General features: G+C 42.0%; 1 long non-coding RNA gene across 1 annotated transcript; it reads right to left on the reverse strand.

Moving 5' to 3' along the window:
• Positions 1-5,792: 5,792 nt before the first annotated feature.
• On the reverse strand, positions 5,793-24,149 carry LOC117282368. The gene is made up of 3 exons (XR_004513098.1): positions 23,971-24,149; positions 20,650-20,765; positions 5,793-5,855 (listed from the first exon to the last, which is right to left on the reverse strand). It is a non-coding gene; the product is annotated as an uncharacterized LOC117282368 (long non-coding RNA).
• Positions 24,150-25,416: the final 1,267 nt, after the last annotated feature.

Raw genomic sequence — 25,416 nt, forward strand, 5'->3', positions numbered from 1 at the left:
AGTGGTATTTGTTTGGGGCAGTTAAGATCTGACACAGAGGCTACAGAATGAAAAGGAAAGGGATGTTTATTTGAAGAAAGCAGTCTTCTGGGATTTGGCACCGTGTATATGTGGTGTTAACCGACGTTTCGGAGGAACGTATGGCCTCCATCTTCAGGGTAGAAGGAAAAATATAAGAAATCCGCAAGCGAAGAGACCGTGAGAACCGGTTACGTTCCTCCGAAACGTCGGTTACCATATATACACGGTGCCAAATCCCAGAAGACTGCTTTCTTCATAGTCATCGCCGTGAAAGCCTCAAATCTTACATACAGATGTTTATTTGTTTGAAAATAGGATACGGTTTTGTATAAAAAGTGAAATATATGAAATGTAAAAAGATATTTTTATAGGTTTAGGACGAGTTGTGATGCTTGAAAATACTTTTGGAAGAATATGATTGTATTTCTAATGGTTGTGGTTTTTGTGAGTGGGGTCTAGTCGCAGACGTACCATTAAGAGGTGACTGAAAATTTACTCTAAATACAATTCCTGTAAAGAGACGTTGCTCATGATTGACGAATAAGCATTTCGGAAGATGCAAAAATGATACCTGCATAGCGGAAAGCGTTAATGCTGGCTTTAAAAATCCTCGCGAAAGAAGGGAGATTATACTGTCACGATTTTAGGGATGCGACAGTAGACGGGGTTTGGGTTGGTGACATGATTTGATGCACACTTATACATCTCGTTATTACACTTCAAAAATCACTTCATAACATGCTATATCTTCTTAATGTGTTAGAATCTTAATTAGCCGTTGCTTGGTAAAGGACGTTAGCAGTGGCTCTTCCTCTGCTTCCATGCCGAAGTCCCGTACAGAACTCCTGTCAACTGTCAACGTAAGTACCTGGGTACCAGGCTGGCGGCCATTTCATACAAACCTCCTAGTCTTCTCTTCACAGGCTGACTTCCAACTGAACTCCCTCACTCACCAAACAGCTACTTCACGCCACTTCATTGAACTGAACTGCTGACAACTCCAACCAGCAACTAACTCGTCAAAGTTAAAGTTACTTTACGATTGGCGGTATACCGCCAGTCAGTTCGTCTTAGATTCAAGCCCTTTGAGACCCACTAACAGATTTGTTTTTCAACTGAACCCTTGCGGCAATACTTCTTATGCAACGCCCTCTCCGACGAGAAGATGGGGTTGTCTCAAATGAATATGCTTGGCCTTTCGTCAAGTGTATGTGTCACACATGTAGCATGTTATTGAAAATTCTTCCTTTTGTAGTATACACAAGTCCTCTGTCAGTACAGGCTTTGCAAAGCAGATCATGCCTATCTTAAGTACTGTTGATAGGTTTACAAGCCGTTACTTAGAAACGAGTGTTAGTTTATCCGCCTATTGCATAGCAACGGCTGTACTCGTCCGTTTCGAGGTCTGTGCCCAGCAACGAGTCTGTACACCAGAATATGAAGAAGAAAGGATATGTCCGTGTAAGAAAAAATGTAAAGCTATCGCTGTAACAGGCCGTGAAGGCCCATAGGGCTGTGAGACGTTGAAGCTCCCACATTATCTAGTCAATCAGCTCACAAATGGCGGTAAGGTTGTCAGGCTTACGCGCCGGCCGCCCTTTACCTCCCAGGAAGATTCCTGATATTCATTTCTGTTAGCGGCTGAGCCGACCACGGGGCCATAGTGCGACTGGAAGGATTAGGTCAATTGAAACATTTACCTCGTCGGGACTCGAACCCGTGACCTTCCACTTGTAGCACAGTGCCCCAACCAATTATGCTACCGCGTGCCCTGGATATGTCTGTATATGAAAAACAATTTGTTTGTTGACAAACAACGTTTTGGAATATGTAACATGGCTGAAGGAACGAAGTGTCCAATGAGAGAGACTTCAGTGGCTGCGGGGTGGAAGTCTACAGAGAAAAGCCACAAACCTCAGAAGTTGTGTAAATTGTGCGAGACTATGCATTGGTCAGCACATACACTTGCAACCTCACACACAGTGCAGTGGCGTGTAAGTAGGAGGAGATCCGTGGTGACATTGAAGTGTTGAGGTGGAAGATGTCGGTGGTCGTGTTTAAGCCAACGGTAAGAGGACGGAAAGTGCGAGGAGAATAACCATAGTGATAGTTAGGAACAGAAGTGAATGATCAGTGGAACTTGAGTTGTTTCAAAACAAGAGCAGCACAAGTACATTCGCCACTCCTCCCTTCTGCTCTTCCTTCTTTGTGATTCGAAGTAAAGAATAGTAAAGCATAAAATCCTGTAGACAGATTTTGTTCAAAGGACTGTACAATAGATCTGTGTTTTCTGTGAGGTAATGATGGGTAGGACCACAGAGCATGTGTCCGTGGGGCGTGACGCAATAAGAGATCCATGACGTCAGTGCTGGTAAAGAACGTGCAGGGGCTGCTAAGGCAACAGCAGGCCAGCACGCAAATGCGATATTTCACTAATTCGTTACGCCTTTCGATAAGGGGTGGGGGAATATCTAAATCAGTGAGTGGATAAAAGAATATTATATAATACACGGTGTTGTTAGACCGCTAAATGTGCGAATGTCTTGATGAAAGGAATGCGCAACTTCTGTTCATTGATGGAGCGGCATCCATTGCAAAAGATATTCTCATATTGGAATGGCATCTCAGCTATTCAAGGCCAATATTCTTTACTCTTTAATGTAAAACCTCTATAAACTCATACTGCTAGATGAAAAGAGGTTCCTTTAAGAAGTAAAGGTAAAGGTAAAGCTGTTCCTGTGTTTAACTAATTAAGCAATATGCCATGAAGGCGTATGGGGGAGTGGATGGATAGATCCATATTTTCTTGAACTCTGCACTAGCTGGAGGTGAGTGGTCAGTTTCACGCCCCTGCAGCTTTACCCCTGGTGAAAGCGCCCGCGGTACCCATTGGTTCGACCCCAGAGTCAGTCTGGACGACATGGAGAACTGGAAATTCTTGCCCCCACCGGGACTCGAACTCCGGCCCCTAGGTCGTCCAGCCCATAGCTAGTCGCTATACCGACTGCGCTGTCCCGGTTCCTTTAAGAGCTTTGTAAATAATCTAAATGCCATTTATAATTTCAATGCATCATGTTAATAAATTGAAGTACTGCATTGGTAGCTTCTCAAGAAGGGTTCAGCTCCAGGAGTGAGTACTGCATAGAATTCAAGAGTGAACAAAAATATCTTGGGGTTATGATAGGATTCTAATTATAGGCATTGATCGAGGACTTTATTTTTTCATGAAAATGGTATCGATATTTCGCGTATTTTAGGATGAGCTTCAGTCTGATAGAAGTAGAAGAATGGAAATGCTCCGTGTAGATGTATAGGCAGAGGGCGTGGTCGGAATTATGACTGCAATTTCGAATCCCTTTACGGGCGTGGATAGTTCGGTTTCCGTGGTTCTAGGCAGCAGTAACGACCTCCCGGAGGGTTAATCCCTCATCCAGTAATTCATAACATAAGTTAAAAAAAAGTGGAAAAAATAAATCTCCTTTGCTGTTATACGACACGGATTCTATACGCTACTCATTAGTAGACACCTTTCGTATAATAATCAGTACAGATTAGTTGTGTTTGCAGGAGTAGAACTTACATCTAACTTACATCTGTAACCTTAATCTAGTATATACTAAATATAATGCCTAGAATCTGCCCGGCAGAGCATTTGGCGCGAAGCGTTTAAGTCTGCTGTTCCGAATTGGCTGGCTCATGAGGTCTGTTGCTAGTGCGTTTGGATGCTTGTTAAATCCGTTACTACCGTATTTACGCATGTATAGGCCGCACATTTTTTGCCAAAAATTTCCAGAGGAAAACTGGAGTGCTGTTTATATTCGAAATATTCGAAATCACACTTCATTTAAAAAAATTATATTCATAATTAGTAATACAGGATGTTCTACTCCTGAAATAATATTCCAAGAAAATTATTTTTTCTATAATTTCTGTCTGAAAATTGTGCTGCGGCCTATACACGCAAGCGGCCTATACATGCGTAAATACGGTATATTTAACACTAAGTTACATTGAAAATTTTGGTTGGAGTATCTCACGGAAACAGACAACTACGGTAGATGTAAGCGATATTATAATAGATTACAAAGTCGTTAACTTGACCTAAATCTAAGTTCTGAACGGTTATTACGATCGTGTGTATTTTACCTGTCTATCTCTCTACAGCCCTTTTGTTGGGCCTTGGTCGCTTTTCAGTTTCTCGACCATTTACGAAGTCGGTAGGACTCCTTAGACGGGGGATCAGCGTTCACAAGGTCGCTACCTGCATACAGGACAGCACAAACACAGAATAAACGCACACAGACATCCATGCCTCAAGTGGGATTCGAACCCACGATCCCAGTGTATGAACATGCCTCACACCGCGTGGCCACTGTGATCAGCGTGTATGTTTTGTACTTAGGATTACATAGATTCTGTACTTTGCACATCCATTATTGTGAAACAACACAGCGTTTCGGATATTTAATTTGTTTCCATCTTAAGGTGAAAAGGTTGAGAGACATCTGCTCATTTAGGTCCGTTGGGGTAACCTCAGTGATTGGGATTAGCTCAGTCATTCTCGTAGCATTTCTGAATGAAAATTGTCGATCACTGGTGGTACGAATCCACAAGTTCGTATACTGAAAGCGACCTCACACATGACAGTTTCCTTCTCGTTCAGAAGTTCCTTATGGTTGCTGTTGATTTAGGTGGTTGTGGCACTATGCTACAAGCCGGAAGGTCGCGAGTTCGAGTCCCAATGAAGTAATTGGATTTTTTTCAATTGACCTAATCCTTCCAGCCGCAATATGGCTTTGGGGCCGACTCAGCCTCTAACAGAAATGAGTACCAGGAATTAATTAAATAATTTTCCTGGGGAGTAAAGCGCGGCCGGCGCGTAAGGCTGACAACCTTACCGCCACCTTTGATCCTATTGTCTAGATAATGTGGGACCCTTAACGTCTCACAACCCTATGGGCCTTCATGGCCTGTTACAGGGATAGCTTTACTTTATTTCTTTTTACGTACAGTTGGGCAGGACTATCTTAGCGTGCCATATAAAAGTCCCCAACTGGGATCCATCTTGGGAGTGTCTGCCAGAATTCCATCCCCTGGATGTGTTAGTTGTTGTCACAGGTTAATTTAAACAGTAATTCTGTAACTGAAATCCATGACAAATATCCATTTTGTTTATACAATTCTATTAACAAATTCTCGGCTTATATAACAAATCAACCTCATAGTTTAAGTAGTGCTGAATGGTAGGATTCTTGTGTTGCAAACAGTGTTGACTGAAGCTGGGGTGCCTCAGTTTATGGTGGCGTCCCATAATTTGTTGTGAGCCGCGGTAGCGCAGTCGATATAGAGACTGGTTGCGGGCTGGTCGGCCGAGGGTTCGGAGTTCGAGTACTGGTAGGGGAAAGATTTAACAGACCGGTTCTAGGGTCCACCCAGTCTCTTATCCAGAGGGTACCGGGGCTGTATCCCGGTGGCAAAGCGGCCGGGACGTGAAGTTGACTACTCCCAACTAATGCTGAGGTCAAGAATACCTGGATCTATACATCCACTCCCCTATACGTCGTCATGGCATAGTGCTTAATTAATTAAGCGCAGGAACAAGCTTACCTTCACCTTACCCCCAAATTTGCCAGGAGGGACTGAGGAAGACGTAGAAGAATCTCGGTCAAGACAGACGGCCTCCGGGCTCCGCCTCCAACCGGGAAACTCTTCAGTACAAACGAGAGTGGTAACTCCACAACGGCGACAGTTCGCACTCCTCGAATTAGGGTGCTGAAACGCGGTTGATATTGATGTCGCTTGAAACTGTAGATAGGTACATCCACAACTGGAGCCTGTATGAGATAAAAGAAATATCTAGCATTATACCGACGAGATAAATGTATGATATCAGTGTGTCAAAACGAACGTAAAGAGAATTTTATTACAATTTCGAGCGGAAGAACATAATCATAAAATCAGCAACTGCTCCTCGATCCTCCCCCACTTCCAAAACGTGTCGATAGCCTTCCCATAAACGTCAAGCGTGGCATATAAAAATATCATACGTAGATTTCACTTATTGCTTGTCATCATTCATCATACATCGCCTCCCGTGACACATGCCGTATGCCGCCATTTGCATTATCTGCATGCAGCTAGCATTGGCGCGCATAGGACAACAACTGACAATCTCGCTCCGTGCACACTGCCTAATATCAATTTGTTCTAGCTGCTTATTTCATGCACGTTGTTTGTTTACCTAGTTTCGCATTTTATGCATTTGCCACGTTGCAGTATGCATCCTAATGCCATGGCTGAAGGAAAGCATATCGTTCATGACATAAAGCAACTTATTCAACTTCTCTTCCAACTAGTTACTATAGGATTCTGACGATGGTGTATAACACACTGATATATTGGGTTTTTGGACTTTATCCATCGTCCTGGTTTTTAAGATAACTAATAAAAACAGACGTTTCGGAAACTGGATCACTGTGATTGAGGCTAGCTCTTTCTAACGGACCCAACAGAATAGGTTTTTTCCTTCGCCTGAGGACGGAAACAGATCCAGTTTCCGAAACGTCGTGNACCTAATGCCATGGCTGAAGGAAAGCACATCGTTCATGACATAAAGCAACTTATTCAACTTCTCTTCCAACTGTATTTGAATACGTGTTAAGACGGCAAACACTGAAACTGTTTGAAATGTTGTTATTTCTGTAAGTTCAAAAAGAAAATAACTTTAATTTAATAATTCTTTAGAATTCCGTCATGTCTCTATGCAAAGGCCTATATGTGTATTCCGCCTTAATACACTTCTAAACAACTTAAGACTTACATAAAATTTGGTATTCACATTATGTCACTGAAGACTGCCCTGTCTGTGTAGATTTTGTACTCTTATAGATTGAAACATCAACACAGCTGCTTTGCTGACTTCTCATTTGGAAGTACGACTGGCACCATTAGAAAGGAACTCTGTAGTAAACCTTTGTCAAGTACGAACATTTTTAATGACAATTTGTGTGTAAAATGTACGAGTAAATCAAAAGCATGGCTACCACCCGAAAGTTATGTACAGGCAATGAACCATTTTTCTGTGCATTTGTAATCCTGTATACCAGTAATAAACATATTACGAATAAATTTATAGGCCTATGGATAGATTTGTACATGTCAGAATTTACAACATGGTGGTGAGCTACCAGATTTTTTCTGAGAAGTAGTGGGTCTGGAACGGGGTCCACTCAGCCTCGTGAGGATAATTGAGGAGCTATTTCAAGGAAATAGCGGCTCCGGTCTAGAAAACCTAAATTAACGACCATGGGGATTCGTTGCACTGACCACGTGACACCCTCTATCCGCAAAAGTTGGCATTAACTTCGCCTACAAGCGGCGGTCGCTCGGTCGGTATAGATCACTTGAGGACTAAAATCACGGAGTTTTTTTTTTTGTTTGGTGCGAAGTTTTGAAGCCATTCGTGGGACATTTAATACACTCGAAGTTTGTATTAATATGATTGTATTTTAAATTTCTGTCTATTAATATAAGGCATGAATTGTCTTCGCTCGCTCGAACTCTGGGATCACGGGTTCGAATCTCACTCAAGGAGTAGATGTTTGTGTGTATTTATTCTGTGTTGTTCTTTATGTAATTAGCATTCTTGCGACAGCCTGATCCCCTGTCAAAAGCGGCCAGAGTCCAACGAAAGAGTGTAGAGCCATAGATAGTTAGGCAGGCAGGCAGAGAGATACATGGATAGATCCTGAGAAATATTTCGATCCTAATTTCTCTACAGATCTTGTTTCTTTTAATATATTTCCCTCTCTTAAGGAGGAAAGTGAAGCTGATAGGAGCATCATATGTGTCTCTTCTAAATTTTAAGTCATTTCACTGAGATTCAAGAAATTAGGTATGAGCAATACACCATTGGAGTGCACTCCAAACTCACACTTTCTGATTTCTTGCAATCGGAAATAACACCATGGCAGACACGAGCTCCTGAGGTAGGAACGCCACTGGCGGCACATAACATGCGGTCCCAAAGTGACGTGCTGTAATAGATCTTCGAATAAAAGTGTAACTTCATAAGTCTTTTTATTTGCTTTTGTGGAATGTAAAACGACATGGCTGAATTGAAAACCTTTCGTTTAGCTTTCAGTTTGACAGCGATAATTCATGGACTACTGGAGATATGAAACTGAAATTTATTGTGCAGATAGAATAGGAACATCCATACATATATACATACATATGGTATATTGTTTATAAGCCGACAGTTACGAAAATGGTAATGGTACGAATCTTTGAGCTTATACGCAGAAAATCTAACGTACACAAAAATAGTACTTAAATAATAACAACAAACTTATGCTTTTTTCCCAAACAAGAAAGTGATGATGATGATGATGATGATGATAATAGTAATAATAATAAAGGAATTTTTTAGATATTAACAGTTAAACTATTCGGTCTGGAGCAGATTTGAATACTATGAGCGTACACCTACGCTTGAGTCCACCACAGTGCTCCATAAGCAATTTTCTGTTGAATTACTAACTTCCAGTCTGCAACGCCTATATAAAAGTAGCGATACAGCGTTTGCAAGATTGAAATTGTGTGTACTAGTCGTTATGAGTTCTGCGAGAAATCCTTCTTCGATTTATAATGGAATGTTTTAGGGAATAGTTGCTTTTGGACTTCACGGTAGACGTAGAAACTTGGCATACATGTACACTCTCGAACCAGAACTAAGTTTCATAATTAAGCTTCGTGTAGGTAAGTCACACACAGCCTGATGTTAAGAGCATGGTGAATACACAAGATTAGACAGCTGCATCTACATCCGCACGTTGTGCGACATAACGGAGATGAAATATCTTTATTGCCTGGATAATGGAATTGTGCGTAACTATCACGTCAGTCCCCACCCCCGTGCTGCAGTTTACAGATGCTGTGTACTGTAACAGAGATTCCCACCCCATCGTGGCAGTGGTTTTTATCTGCCCATTATTTGTATTCACTTATCCGCTTGCATGGATGCTCATACTCATATCACACTCAGAGAAACACTGTAATAACCCTCCACCCACACATCCCTTCAGTTAATCGTGTTATATTTCATCGAATGTAATCGAAGGGGAATATCTGTACACCCTGATGGTAATATATAGGCTCATTTTTATTCACCCCACTCTAAAAGCAAGTGCTACAAGAACGCACTACCTGTGTTTTTAGACTTGGCTGTTCTGAACACAATGCACGTTTGATTTAGGCAAATACACTTTGATAACGATTGTAGGGTGTGTATGGTTATAATAGGGCGTTAGTTGCACCCTCTCACAGTGCAGCTGCAACCACTGCGCTGCTACTTCTTCTCATAAACAAGCCAGAGATCAGACGAAAATATAAACATGGCTTGCATGCTTGCTGAAAAGAGTGAATTAAAATTGTGAAGCAGGGCTGTGCTGTTTCTGTACACTGTCGGGAACTGTTAAGCAACAATTTATACATCTGTAGAATATGAAAACATGTGTAAATAACTGAATTATTTTATGTAATTTAATTGGGGTTGAAATTAAAATAAAGAGTTAGAGTCAAGAGTTTTACATACTGGGATAAAACGCTGTGTAGTCAGTTGAAATTCAAACGAAGCAGGTAGTACACGTAAGCTCTCTTGCTACCTGCTTCATGCTGGTCTCTTGCTTGGCTTCCTTCGACCATGAACATTAAGGCGACATATTCCTACTAAGCTTTGATATTCAATGGACTACACGGCGTTATATCCCAGAAGATATAACTGTTAATAACCACAGACGTGATAACCTCAAATCCTACAAACAGTTACCGTGGCTGGATACCCAGCTTTTCTTGTTCTGTTTTTTTAATACGTGCGTTTTTAGGGGTAGATGAGACAATGTCTGTCACGGTAGCCGAGAGGTCTAAGGGGTGTGTTGTCTTCGCCTGCTCGGAAGCCGGGATCGTGGGTTCGAATCCCACACAAGGCATTGGTGTTTTATGTGTGTATGTGTTTATTCTGTTTGTGTTGCCCTGTGGTTAGGTAGAGGCCTTGCGACAAGCCGATTACCCGGCCGAGGAGACCAACCGTGTGTAAAATGATCATGAAACTGAGAAATCAGCCCTGTGCTCCAAAGTGAGAGCAAGAGGAGAGAGAGAGAGAGAAAATAAAGATGGCGCATCGTCAGACCCACTGCCGCAGTTGCTAGGGACACGATGGTAAACCGTCTGATTACATAAACGCACTGAACTTCTTGGGCAGCAACGCTCCAGACCCTGTAATTAAGGGTTCATATGTTTATGATGGTCATGATTTAGGATTTCAAAATGAATTGAGACTGACAGTATATTACACTGGTTTATATTGAAAACCAGAAGGATTTCTAGAACCAGCGTCTCCAGCGGTCTCTGCTCCCTCCAGTGACAATCGCCGAGGATGCTGCAATTCTCGTATCTTGTTGTCACTCTAAGTTACAGCCACGAATTAAAGTAAAAAAGTAAAGTTGTCCTTATGCTTCACTAATTAAGCACCAGTTATGAAGGCGTACGTATACATCCACATTTTCTTGACCTCGGCACTAGTTCGAGGTGAGTGGTAAGCTTCACGACCCAGCCGCTTTACCCTCCGGGGAAAGAGCCACCGGTACCCATTGGATAGGAGGTTGGATGGATCCCAGAGCCGGTCTGGACGACATGGAAGAGAGAAAATTATTGGCCCTACCGGTACTCGAACTCCGACCCCTCCGCCGTCCAACCCAAAGCCAGTCGCGATACCGTCTACGCTATCCCGGCTCCTTAGAGGCATGAATTACAGAAAATGTTTGGATTTTATTAAACACGTTTATAAAACCATTGTCCCCATCAAGACATAAGGGATTCTATATGACGAAATTGCCCTACGGCATGGAAGTGAGAGCCATAAGAACTGATAGCAGGTACTCTGTAATCAGAAATACTTTCCATGAGACGGGCAAAAGGTTTCATCCTTTCTAACCATGGAAAAAAAGGACACAATTTTAATTGTAACAGATTTTAGTCCCTGTGTCATACCTGACATGAAATTTGAAGGATTTGGTTTGATTTAAATTTGAATATGAAAGGAGTCCAATTAAACTTACAGTAAAATTGATGTCTAACCAATGATACTTTATACGCCCAGACCGTTTTGTTTTGTTGCAATAGCTCCCCTGGCCACACTAGCGAGGGAATTTGTTTTTCTACATAACAGAGGACTCAGATATTGGCTAAAAACAGAGGCATTAACGCTGCTAGTAGAGACTCTGTACTTAGGATGTAAATTCTTTCGTTAGAGTAGTCGCCTGTTGGAAATTTTATCACACGGAATGAACGTTTTGGGAGAAATTTATAATGTCTACCTATTTCTTTAATTTTCAGAATTCACTTCTCTTTTCTACCTCCTCTTCCTCCACCCCTTGGCTCCCACATTACATTTGGATTGTAATAAGTGATGCTCTGGGGACAGAGTCTGAGTAAAACTTTATTCCCCTTTGGATTCTAGGGATTTACAGCGCAGCTGTTTTCCATTCTAATCTTCGTTGTTCTCCGAAGATAGTACTGCTGCTACAACAACCCTTCTCCATGTGCCAACTTTTAAAATCAGACAAAATACTTTGCCTTATATTCACTGGAAATATATATAGGCAGGGTGGTTTGGATAATGTATATCCCGCCTGAAGCTGGGCGGGACCATAAATATCTCTCTGAAATAACTTAGAAGAAAACATTTCGAAGACTTCTTAAAGGAACGAGATTGAATATTATACCCTATGTATGTCAGACACACGACTCTCTCCTATGTTAGAATATGTTATAGAATTCGTGATGAAAGGGCAGGACAAATGGTACAGAATATATGCTTGAAACACAAAGAAAATTTAGTCACTACATTGTCTTAAATTCTGTAATGATTTATTGTCTTTGATGAAAATGTTGTCAAATCGTCTGACCGTAACAGAATTGTATCCACTGGAACTGGTAATTCTGTTTTCTATCAGAATTAGTCGCGGTTCTTCTGTCCTCAGGAGCCCGGCCGAGATTTGAATCAGATGCCCCCTACTGCTAATCTGGAACATTATCAATACACTAACGTGCTCGGTAATTCTTTTTACATTCTCATATTCGTGGTACACATGCGAAGGTATTGTAATCTTAAAAACAATCATTCTCAAAATTTTGACGGATTTACACGTTTCGAACCACCCTGCAAAAGAAAATATATTTGGGGGTGGGGGAAGGGGGAACAGCTGTTTTACTGTGCGTCTGTATGTATGGATGGATGTGCACCTCTGTAGTGCCTCCCGAAAATTTGGATGGATTTTATTCATAATTGGTTTTTAAGAGTGTATCCGTCATAGATCAATTTATGGTGAACATGGTTACCAACTGCTTGGCCCCAAAGTAGAATGACAATTTTCTTGAAAATAGCTCAGACTACTTTGATTAAATTTCAGTAATTTATGGAGACAATATCACAAAAGAAAACTGCATAGACTGTATCTTCAGGAAACAAAGTTGCGGGCACTAGTGGTCCAAAGAAAAAATGTCGATTTTCTAGAAATCTGCTTTAACTGTCTGACGGATTTCTTTGTTGTTCGAAATTTAGCAGTCACCGGGTCCTACCGAGCGACTACAAGGTCAATCCTATGTGAGGAAGTATGTTCAGTGTTTCTGCGCCGGTTTCTGTTCATGTTGCAGGCTAATACTCGGCGGACCGCTTTGTTTTCTGCGGTTTCTACCCATACGACCGACATTATAGTCTAAATGCAGGCAGTTAACCGTGCTGTCGTGCCTCGGGTTCCGTCATAGGCAGGTGCATTTAGTGACGCAGCATATTGGTCACTGATCTGGCAATAACGCAGCTCTCTGTCTGGTGGGTACCGAGGATACATTTCCTCGGAATAAAGATGACCTGATTATGAAGTTCATATCGCGTCTTGGACACCGAACTTATGTACCCTTAACTCTGGTTTCTAAAATTCATTGGATAGCCGGGGAAATCGTTATATACCGTCAACCGACCATCGCAAGCCGATCACAGTAGCCGCGAGGCCTAAAGCGAGAAATGCCTTCACCCGCTCGAACACTGGAATCGTGGGTTTGAATCCCACTCAAGGCATTGATGTTTGTCTGCGTTTCTTCTGTGTTTGTGTGTAGGTAGCGACCTTGCGACGGCCTGATACCTCGTTCAAGCAGTCCTACCGACTGTCTAAGATTAAGGGCGATGACACACGGATCGGTTTTCGCAGACTCGGCGCGTAGTTCTAGTGGATCAGATGGAATAAAACAGACAAGGCGGTGCTCGCCGACAGGCGGCAGATTTGCCGACTCGGCCTGTCGTCTGTAGGCGGTGCAGCGAGCGATTTCAAGACTTGCTCTATAGCTTGAATACATTCTCAGCAGTTATTGACGCGTCCGCCGAGTCGGCACAACCGCTCCGTGTGTCATCGCCCTAAATGTCTGCATGGACCTATTGCTTGAAAGCCTTGTAGTCTAGTGGTCAGAGTTCGATTCCCGACGCTACCAGATTTTCTGAGAAGTAGTGGGTCTGGAATGTGGTCGTGAGGATAATTGAGAAACCATTTCAAGGAAATGTCGGCTCCGGTCTAGATAACCGAAATTAACAGGCGTGGGGATCCGTCACGCTGACCACGTGATACCCTCTATCCGGAAAACAATTGGCACTAACTTCGTCGACAAGCGTCGGTATAGTTCGCTTGCGGACTACAGGCCACGGAGTTTATAGACCTATTGCTTCCTTGGGATTTCCCCCACAATCACAGCCGTTTTACAGGATCAGGCACGTTACGTCTTATCTTTCACATTGACAAATTTGACATTATGAATATAAACCGTATAGGCCTACTACATAATGAGTCAAATAATTCAGACACGTAGCACTGAGCGAGAAACACTTGACTTAGTTGATACTAAAATTTATAGAAATAAAAAATTCGTTTGAATTCTGTTACAGTCAACGTCAGGCTTACGCTGTAACCTATCTATCGCAACACTAATTATCTTCTCATCTGAGCATCTTATTGGCGTGTTGGCTCAAATATAGGACAATGACCGCTTAATACAGCCCATAGACTTACTCGTATACCGATGAGCTATGCATTTCTTTGCTTCAGGCTTGTCCAGTGGCGCAGTGTCACACACAGGAGCAGCTGTCGGCCCTTTTGTTCCGCGTCCTCACAAATAATAAAGGGAAAATAAATGGCGTCATTAGAACAGGGCCGTGTCCTTACATTTTTGCTCGCATTTGTCGGCTCCATTCGCCTTTTCATCAACGTCAAGAGAGGGGAGACTGTGATTTGTCAAACTGGCATAGTCTCACCCTCTTCCTTAGCTCCTGGGATACGATGGTGACAAGTCTCGTGGGGGATGGATGAATGGGTAGATGAGAAGGCGGAGAAGTCTGCAGGAACTTGCAGTGGCCATGAGTGAAACAACGAACACATGCAAACTTAAGACTAAATGGGGCGAATTGTAGAACTCTTTATTATAAATTGAAATCAAGACCGTGCACGAGCCATAGAAATATATAAAAACAGAAACCGTAATTATTGTCTAATCGTTAAATTAAACAGAAGTTTATTTTCTCTAAGAGACGTAGCTCGCTTTCCGGTATCCATCAAGTTTCCTCTCCCACGGGTACCAGCACCACACTCCTCAGACTGCAGTCAGCCAGAAGGCCGTGCCATAGCTCAGGCGGTTAGTTGCTGCTTCCCACCGCGGCGGCCTGGGTTGGAGCACAGGTCAGGTCATGTGGGATTTGTGGTGAACAAAGTGGAATTGGGGCAGGTTTTCTCCGAGTACTTCGGTTTACCCTGCCAATTCTTATTCCACTGACTGCTCCACATTCATAATTTATCATCTTGGAACGGTACAATAGGCCAAACAGTGGCCGACGTACCAAGTGGACTCAGTCTCGCTCCACCCCCAACAAAGTAACTAAACTAAATTCAGCCAGCCTGTGAAGCTAACCATCTTCTTCCAAGTGGTATCTGTTTTCTGAAACTTAGAGCGAGTCACAGCAGTGTCCTTCGGTTTTGTGTTGTTGTACAGTGTGGAAGTACTGATCAGTGCCATCCGCCTAAACAAAAGTAATTATTATGAATTTTGGAATTATATTTTAGTATAACTATACTTATTCCCGTTTCAAAAACGTATTCATACTTTTCATTTATGGCCTAACTAAAATAGTGAATGCCGGTCACTGTGGCCGAGCGGTCTAAGGCAGGAACTGCCTTCGCTCGCTCGGAAGTCGGGATCGTGGGTTCCAATCCTAAACAAGGCATGGACGTTTGGGGTGTGTATGAGTTTATTGTGTGTTTGTGTTGTCCTGTGTTTAGGTAGAGGCCTTGCGACGAGCTGATCACCCGTTCAAGGAGCCCTACCATCTATAAAAATGATCAGAGAAGCTGAGAAATCAGCCCTATGCTCCAAAGTGGGAGCGAGATGAAGAAATATAGTAGTGAATATAAGAAAGAATTCTACAATCGTTCCATTGGTTGGAGAGTTCCATGGCAATTTATGTCATTATAAATTCCACAGAACTGTGACTGTGATGTGTTAAGGATTATATCAAGTATAATCTTTATATCTTGGAAATTTAAGAATGCTCTTCACTTTGCTAGAATTATCCTTAAAAATGGAAAAATATATACGGTTATTAATGTTCAGTCCCTCCTCGCCAACTTTAAATGTTTGTGTAGGCATGTAATGTAGAATTATGAATATGTGCTTGCATGCATGAAAAGGCCTGTTGGTTTTACTAGTATTCAGTATTCTAAGATGTGAATATAGGGAAAACCAGAAAAAGTAAAATATTTCATAAGGAAGACTTCCAAGAATTTTGATGATAGATCAGTTAACCCGGCTCTTAGCATAACAAACCGGTGCTAATAGCAGTTAGGACATTACAAGGACATTACTTATTATCCACCATTTACCATTATCCTCTTAGTCAGGGAAACCTGCAAATAGACTCGAATATGAGCAGTAATAAATTCACACATCTGAAATTATGGAAGACTTTCGAGTCTCCTTCACGGTAACTCTTTTAAAGTAACCGAAAGTCGTATTCGTAGGTCTGTATGATCTTATTATGTACATTTTCCAGTGCCGACGTTAGCACTTCACTTTTCTTGACGTATCAATTTTTTGTGCAAACACCTACTCTGAAGACGTGTGAACAGATACGTTGATCAAGAGATCAATGACAGAATTTGATATGTAGCGCTAATGAACTGCCAATGTTATACATTTGTAACCATTTTTCTTTAATTTGTTCAGTAGCTTTAAGATGACGTCACTTCGGCAACTACTGCTTCCTTCTCAACAAAGGAAATAACCATAAAATTGAAAGAATCCATTCATACTCATTTGAATGTAACGCCCCGGCATGCTTGAGGCCCTAAGCTTACAATTGTTGCTTCAATCTTCCAGAGAATGGAAGTTATGTATCTCATACAAATATCACCTTAACCAAATATTGTCATTTGTTGGAGGTGCTTTGAATTGCGTCATATATCCTACAGTTCATAATAATGTATGTAAACCGCTTATAATTAATTCTAAACCAGTTAGCATATGTGGTAGACTCTTGGTCGAATTGTTCCGTTTGTTTATGTTATTTGATCTTCGTTTCAAAATATTGAGTTTGAACATCGTAACATATTTTGTCGCTATCGCTTTTTAGTTCTTTTATTTTAGTTTTTCATATAAAAAAGTAGCCTATAAAAACTACAGTATGCGCCAAAACTATACAGTACTGAAATGAAAAGACGTTCTGTTGATACCACTGTCTATTCATGTGAAGGCCCCTTGCACGACAGAACCTTCTCAAATCCTGTCCCATGTCCATGTAGCGTTCATGGGTGATGGTAAGAGCATTGCCTTCCTCATCCTCAGTGAAATAGGGGCATAATATACCGTGTTCTGAGACGGCACACCATGTCGTCACACGTGTACTATGTAGCTGTTTCTGGACGATAACATATGGCCGCTCAAAACCAAGGAAGCGAGTTGTCTGGCGACCACTTCCGTATGAGCGGAAATAATAGTCAACTATGAATACTTTTTCCTCCGTCGAGAGACCCGTTTCCAACAACAACTGCACAATACAACTTCCTTTTCACTAATGGGAACACGTGCGGCTGGAACTATGCCCCGTCGACAAACACACATGCGCATTCGAGATGCGCGAGTTTCATTATTGCATGTTTTGGCGCATACTATACATACTAAGAAATGGGGAGAGGTTTTCTGTACTTGACAGTAGTTGCCAAGTACTATAGAACAGAAATGTAGGCCTGTATGGAAATGTAGAAAAGTGCTGAGCACAATAGAGACAACCCTCTTATAACCTAATACAAGCAATTAAAAACTGTAATCGGACAATGTTGCAGATTGCCCGGCCATTGTCGGTAATGACACCTCCTCTTTGGCACCATGGACACTGGCCTTCCATTATTGACAACGCCTCTAGTTTTGGCGAATGTTTATTTCATTGTGTTAAGGCAGACATGTTGGATACTGGCCGGCCAGTGTCTCTCATTCCCTGTTGTCCTTTATTGACAATTACTGGTAAATATTAATAAATTGTTATTGTCAACGATAGTGGCACGGTGTGTAGTTCAGATCACACTGTAAATTACCTGAGACTTATGACTATTGTCGGCAAGAACTGGCCAATTTTAACAACGCCCAATTTCGGCTTTTGACATAACATGCTTTTATGAAATATGCAATCAAGATGCACAGATTTAATGTTGAAATTATTTACTCATAAATTCCTTAAATATAAAACTTGTGTGTGAGATGTGTTTCATAGGTATAACAAATGAAGGTTAAAGTGTGAGGCCAGGGACGATCAACAATTTTTGCGCTATATGTACAATTTGTATCATTGACACATTATTATTTGAAGTTTACTTTCTGTACAGTCTGTTATTTCTACGAAATCATAGAGTTGTTTAATTGGGTAACGCCCTCAGCTATCTATCTTAGCTTCACTGTCAAAATTTTATGTTCAGATTATTTGTTTTAGTTCGTTTCAGGATGGTTTCTCCACTGCACAGAATATGAGAATATGACAGAGAATGATAATTGTGAATGATGTAGAAAGAAAAGTGTGTGACCAGGTTTAATGTAGCCTGCAGTGCCAATATCTGCCTAGAGGAACCGAGGCACTTCACAAAAAAAAAGTCATGTTATCAGGCCTGCAGAACCGGGATCAAACCCGAATAGGAAACATGAAATAAGTCTTTGAAATAATTACGTACTTAAAATATTATTTTGCTGTAAAGTTTTCGTGACGTAACCCAAATTTACCGACTGATTTACATATTAAATTTCTGTTGAGGGTCGGTATAGCGGCGGATTATGTGCTGGATAACTGGGGTTCTATTCCCGGCAGGGGCAAGATTTTTCTATTCTCCATAGTGTTCAGACCGGCTCTGAGGCCAACCCAGTCTCCTATCCCATGGGTACCGGGAGCCCCTTCCCCGGGGGTAAAGCAGTCGCGGCGTGACGCTAACCACTCGCCTCTCTCTAGTGCCGAGATTAAGAAACTTGGAGCTATACCTCCACTCCCCCATATGTCTTTATGGCATAGTGTTTATTTAATTAAGCACATGGATAACGTTGCCTTTTTATCGAGTTTCTGGTGATTATGTTAAGTGTAAACAATCAATTAGAAATATTGATCGTTGTAATAATTGTTCAGAAACTTGTTTTCAGATGGGAAAATAGTCCTCCTAATGCTTCTCCATTAATTGACAAATATTGAAATAATCTGTCAATCATCATCTGAGACACATACACATGTGTTTTTACGTATATAAACACACAATTTTTTTTTCCTTGGCACTACAGCCTAGGTAGGCCTACGCCTACCTCCATGAACTTCTCCGTTCACTTAGGTTTTCTAGATCTTAGACATACGGTAGGACTCCTTGCGGGTGATCAGCTCGTCGCAAGGCCTCTACCTGTACACAAACATCCATGTCCTGAGTGGGATTCGAACCCACGATCCCGGCTTCCGAGCGAGCGAAGACAGTGCATGCCTTAGACCGCTCGGCTACCGTGACCGGCTAAACACACATATTTTCGTACACATATATGCGTATTCGTACGTAGACACAACTGTCTTTTAACTCTTTAAAGCTCAGGGATGACTGCATGTGCCACCAGCTTTACTACGGATAACTCTGCAGTTTTTCCACTCAGTGTATCTGTGCGTTTCGTATCATTCTCACAATAAACAGCAATTATCTCCCTAAACAACATTCACCAATTATTCTATGTAATGTAGGCCCAGTATGTCTACATCCAGTAAGGTGGGAACTGGATTCTTAAATATTATTTAGACAAATAAATTTTCTGTCCACCCCCTTTCTTGTAGTGTCTCCCACAACACCCCAAACTTTCTCTTCTGTTCTCTTCTCTCTTTCTTGCTTCAGAGGTTAATAGTGTGGCTGGTGTAATCATTCTTAAAAATATGATTTTCATCCGTCCCGCCTCAATCAGTCCCTTAGATTAAAAAAATACACGAAATTGGCAGAAACACATCCAGGTTTCTTCTGGCGAAGGAGACATCAGTAATAAATTTCTGGATGATAAGACTGGCATACATGTTTCCCTCCATCACAAATCTAACACAGAGGTGATATAGCAGCAGTACAATAATGTTGGGCCACGGGCTGGACGAACGGGGTTCGATTCCCGACAGGGGCCAGAAATTATTCTGTTTTCCACAGCGTCCAGACGGGTTCTCGGGCCAACCCAGCCCCCTGTCCAATGGGTACCGGGGGGTTCGTTCTCCGGGAGTAAAGCAGCAGGTGCATGAAGCTGATCATTCACCTCCATCTAGTGCCGAAGTCAATAATGGTGGAGCTATACGTGGTGCTTTATTAATTAAGCACATGGACGACTTCACATTTTACCTTTATGCAACAATGTTCTTAAAAAAACAAACAAATTCCGTCCTTAAAAACAAACACATTCCTTGGCCTATAGTCCGCAAGCGAACTATACCGACCGAGCGACTTCCGCTTGTCGGCGATGTTAGTGTCAACATTTGCGGATAGAGGGTGTCACGTGGTCAGCGCAATGGTTCACCACGGCCGTTAATTTCAGTTTTTTAGACCGAAGCCGCTATTTCCTTGAAATAGCTTCACAGTTATCCTCACGAGGCTGAGTGGTCCCAGTTCCAGACCCACTACTTCTCAGAAAATCTGGTAGCGCCTGGAATCGAATCCGGCATCTCTGGATCCGTAGCCAGGAACTCTGACCACTAGACCACAGAGGCGTTTACAACAATGTTCTTATTCCAAAATAAAGTGGCAACATTCCTTTGTGTCTGTACAGTATCCCCGGACGTATATCCTGTAGGTGTAGTTTTTAAAAAAAAGCCACAATCACCTCTCTAAAATCGACATAACATTACCAGCAGTTCCATAAATTATTAAGTCAGGATCAGTATGGCCTTAGATATCTCCGACTAACGCCACTTAATTTCTTAATTATTTAAAATTAATCCTGCAGTTGCCCCCATAGGCATGTTTTCATACCAGGATGCTATGCATGTGTACAATTAATTACCTTCTTCCTACCGCAGGCGCAGTGGTCTGCTACATGTGCGCTATCTGTACGTGTGTGAAAGAAGCTCCATTCCTTCTATAGCTGTGTGTCTCTTCTTCCCATCCTTATTCACCACACTGCAATGAATCAGGAGGAGGGTTCAGACCAACGAAACCTGGTGATATAGTAGACAAACTCAGGAATTCAGATTTACAACCCCTTTCCTTTAGAAGTGTTAAGAAAGGAATTACGGTCTGGTGAGTAAATGAGATGTGTCGGCAGACATACATAGTTCCTGCAGGCCAAGCCATCCATATCATCTACGTAAGAAATAGGATCCAGGAAATGATGTGTGCAAAATGCACGCAAATCCACTTCGGCCGTAATCTGAATTATAAATAAGTCTAATAGCATTTCTTTTGGCAAACAATGTCACTAGCTCCCTCAGTGTGAGGTACTAAATTTCTTTAAGAGTTTCATGTTACAGAAGATAACTCCATGCATCTGAGTCCTTCTTGAGAAGCTGCCAGTCACTCAACCACTCAAGAATTTCCTTACATTTTATCGACCCCGAAAGTTCATTACCGTGTTCACAAGGGCCTGCCACTGGTCCCTAACCCTTACCAGATGAATTTATTCCATATCAACCCGTTCTGGTTCTCTGATATCGTTATAGAAACTTAAGGCCAAAAAGTTCAATTTAAAGGTGCAATGGAATTCAGCTCTTGAACATTTGTTCGATTATTGAATTTGAATATGTTGAGTTTTATGATGTAAAATAAATTTACTTATTTACTTACTCATGGAGCTAAGCCCTACTTGAGGAGCCGCCAATTCTGCAGCTACTGAAGAATTTCCCAGCATTTTATGGAACCCGAAGGTTCATTACCGTGTTCACAAGAGCCCTCCGCTGGTCCCTATCCTGAGCCAGATCAATCCAATCCATACCATCCCATCCTATCTAAGATGCATTTTAATATTGTCCACCCACCTACGCCTTGGTTTCTCCAGTGATCTCTCTTTCCTTTAGGCTTTCCCACCAATATCCTATATGCATTCCTCTTCTCCCTCATTCGTGCTAAATGCCCTACCCACAAAATAAAAGTACCAAGCATATTTAAAGGTACGTTTATTATTATTATTTAGAGAGGGTGGGTTTCCCCATGCACCGCGACCAGTTTGATCTGTTGTGCTTCCCTCTATGATACTCTGCCAGTCTCTATAGCCTACCGATAAATGGTGCGTACCATCAGTCCCGCCGAGCAAGCGAGTTCGGCCACTAGCTTAGCGGTGTCTATAATGCTTCCCCCATCTATTGGAGGCCTTAGAGACTATTGTTGGGCGGGAAACGTCCTGGAATTTGGCTCAGTGATCCCCTTTGGGGATATGAGGTTCTTTTACGTGCCATAAAGTTACGACACGGGACCCACGGCTTAAAGTCCCTCCCGGAGGACTTGTTCCCTGAATTTTTCCGCCCTTAAAAATTCGACAGCCTCCGCCGGGTATTTGAACCCGCGTACTACGAGTCATGAGGTGGGAACGTTACCTCTAGACTACAGAGGCCGCTTAAGGTACATTACTTTGTTCTATAAGTATTTCACAAGTAAGTAAACAACGTTTTCTCATTTCCTGCATCCTTATCTATGCGCATGTCATCAACAAATGAGTTAGCTTCTCTCTCTCTCTCTCTCTCTCTCTCCTTGGCACTACAGCCCCAGTGGGCCTAGGCCTACCTCCATGAACTTCTCCGTTCACATCGGTTTTCTAGATCTTACACATTCGGTAGGACTACTTGGGCGGGTGATCAGCTCGTCGCAAGGCCTCTACCTGTAGACAAACACACAAAAACGCACACAAACATCCATGCCCTGAGTGGGATTCGAACCCACGATCTCGGCTTCCGAGCGAGCGAAGACAGTGCAAATGAGTTAGCTTATACTGTTTAAAATATTGAATTACACATGAAAATGTACATTCCTTTACAGAATTCGTAACTATTAAGAATTGTACTTTTTGGTTATTCTGTGGTTATTTTATAATCTCAGGGTCCTGATTTAGTTCAATCCTTTCCTAGTGTTTCAGTGATCCAATTGTACCCCACGGGTTTGTCGTATGTTCTTGGTTGAGAAACACACTACAGAAGGAAATACGTACTTGTCTGTTTTTTCCACTGCAGTGACTGAGGTCTTGTGCTGTCGACTGCGCCCTAGTAAGTCCCTGACTGGAGCAAGTACGAGTACGTCTTTCTCCTTGTCACCGGGGACAAGGAAGGGAGGGCCGATCTGGCGAGATAAATCGCTTCCGACCCTCGGCTTCAATGTCGGGGCTATCTCTTAGCCGTGTAGGCTAGAGGGTAACCTGGTTACACACAAACACTGTACGTTCCGGGCAGGACCACAAACTATCCCACTAAGTCGTGTATGATACTCAGAACACAGAAAACCATTTGGCGTGACTGTGACTGTTAGCCTCTTAGGAATGTGCAACCATTCAATTGTGTAGCTTCCAGCAGCGTTCAGTTTGAATGCCACATAAATGCATTCTTTGAGTGCGTGAAATTTGATTTTGTTCTTAGAGTTCCCGGTTCAGAAACCGAAACTGAAATGCTGCCATAAAGAATAAAGTTAATAAGCGTTAGAAATAAAAATACATCCGCACCATATTGAATATAAGACTTAAATCTTGCCTCGTAATACAAATATCAATAATATGGAGTGAACCACAAAATTACGTATACTCTACAAGAGACAAAACGTAGTAGGTCGGTCGCACGGCACACTTAGTGTGGAAACATAATGCCCTTAGTCTCAAGTGCAAGATATAGTAATTCAGCTCACTTCATTTTTTCACACTTTCATTCTTCATTGTGAATCTGAACTGCTGAAGTAATGAACTCCATCACTAGCGACTGTATCTATGTTACCGAAATCGAGTCAGAAAATGTGGGAGCCTCGACGTCTCACACTCATATGGGCCTCCAAGACCTGTTACAGGAGTAACTTTACCTTTATTTTAGCTTCTGCCTCAGTATTTCACGTTTGTCGGTGTATTCAAGTAGAATTAAGACTTCGTTCAAAATGTTTTATGAATTATATTCAATGAGGAAGCTAGCTTATTGTGTGTTAATGAAATTACATCACTTATGCCATTGCAAATAATAACTTAACAATGGCTTCCGGAAGTGTCTACATCAGCTGAATCGAATATCAGCTTCTCAAGAACAGTCTGTACCAAGGATGCTATCATCATCATCATCATCAACATCATCGACTTCAAGGTTTAGGCCGTTGGTGAGTTCTGTCTTAGTTCTTTAGTATATTAGTAGCTTCTCTACATACATACCATTGAGGTCACCTCAGAATAGTGTGGCCACGTCATTCCCCGTCTCCCGGCTTGCCGTCCGTAAGTATCTACACTTCTCTCATGGGTCGCAGTGTCGGACAGAATGCTTGAAGTTGATTAACCATCATTAATACCCATGAAACAGTAACACGAAATATTCCGCGCTAAGAGATGTAATATGAAATATATCCTTCCGGGCCACCGGCAGCGGTGATGGTACATATCCTCTGCTCCAGGTTGTATGTGGTAGACAACGCGTCAGAACGCCAACAAGTTGTTAGTTCTACCTGCCCTCCTGCCAGTTCAGAAATGTATAGTGATGTATAGTGTACACCTGTCTGGGAGCCAACAATCTATTTCAGCAGATCTGACATGTAACAACAACCTTTTGTAGCTGCAGTGTAATTGATAGTCTTCCTGAACGAAACCAGCGGTGGCAAGATGATTCTTATGGTGGATTTTCAGTTTTGGGGTTGGAACTGAAAAACGTGTTCGTTTGTCTGTCACTCATATTGTGGCTGTGCAGTTAAGCAGAAATAGTCTGTCATATTGTTAAATAAAATCGGAAACAGTCAGTGGCCTCTCTTGTTCTGTTGCACAGGAAGTGATGCCTATACCTGTTTCGTAAACAATAGTACAGGCCCATAGGGTTGTGAGATGTTAAGTTTCCCACATTTTCTAGACAATTGGTTCATAGATGGCAGTAAGGTTGTCAGCCTTAAGCGCCGTCCGCCCTTTACCCCCAAGAACATTCGAAGAATATTCCTGGTACTCATTTCTATTAGAGGCTGAGCCGCCCCGAGGGCCATGGTGCAGCTGGAAGCATTAGGTAAATTGAAAAAATTCAATGACCTCATCCGGATTCGATCCCGCGACCTTCCGGCTTGTAGCATAGTGCCTAAACCAAATACAAAAAAAAAAAAAACTTTGTGATTTTAGTCCGCAAGCGAACTATACCGACCTCAACCAACTACACTATATGCGAGTATATAGCATTTAGGAAGTCAATGGTCCAATGGTTTTACTAAAAGACGTTAATGTTGCATCAGAATAATTGAGGCACTGGTTGATACGACTGTGGCTCTTCATGGCCGTGGGACGGAAGAAAGATAAACCCCCATGTTAGGCATGTATGATCGTTCACCGAATCATCAACGGATATCATCGTATAGGGAACCAGTTTCTATTCTTCCTGCAGGCAAGACAAGAAGTTTTAGGCACCTATTTTCTGCATTGTTGTTAGGTAATCGGTGGGCACGTGTGGCATTCTCATGTGTAATAAAAGCCAATGATTGCCTGATGATCTATAAGTATAGGCCTATCAATTTATAAGCTACTGAACCATGCTGTGTGACCTGTCCATAAACATAATGTTAACTAATACTTTTCTTAACGATTATTCCAAAGGTTTAATCGACTCGTTCATTAATTCCAAGGGGATCAGTT

Source organism: Cryptotermes secundus, unplaced genomic scaffold (genome assembly GCF_002891405.2).
Source record: "Cryptotermes secundus unplaced genomic scaffold, Csec_1.0 scaffold92, whole genome shotgun sequence".
NCBI lineage: Eukaryota > Metazoa > Arthropoda > Insecta > Blattodea > Kalotermitidae > Cryptotermes > Cryptotermes secundus.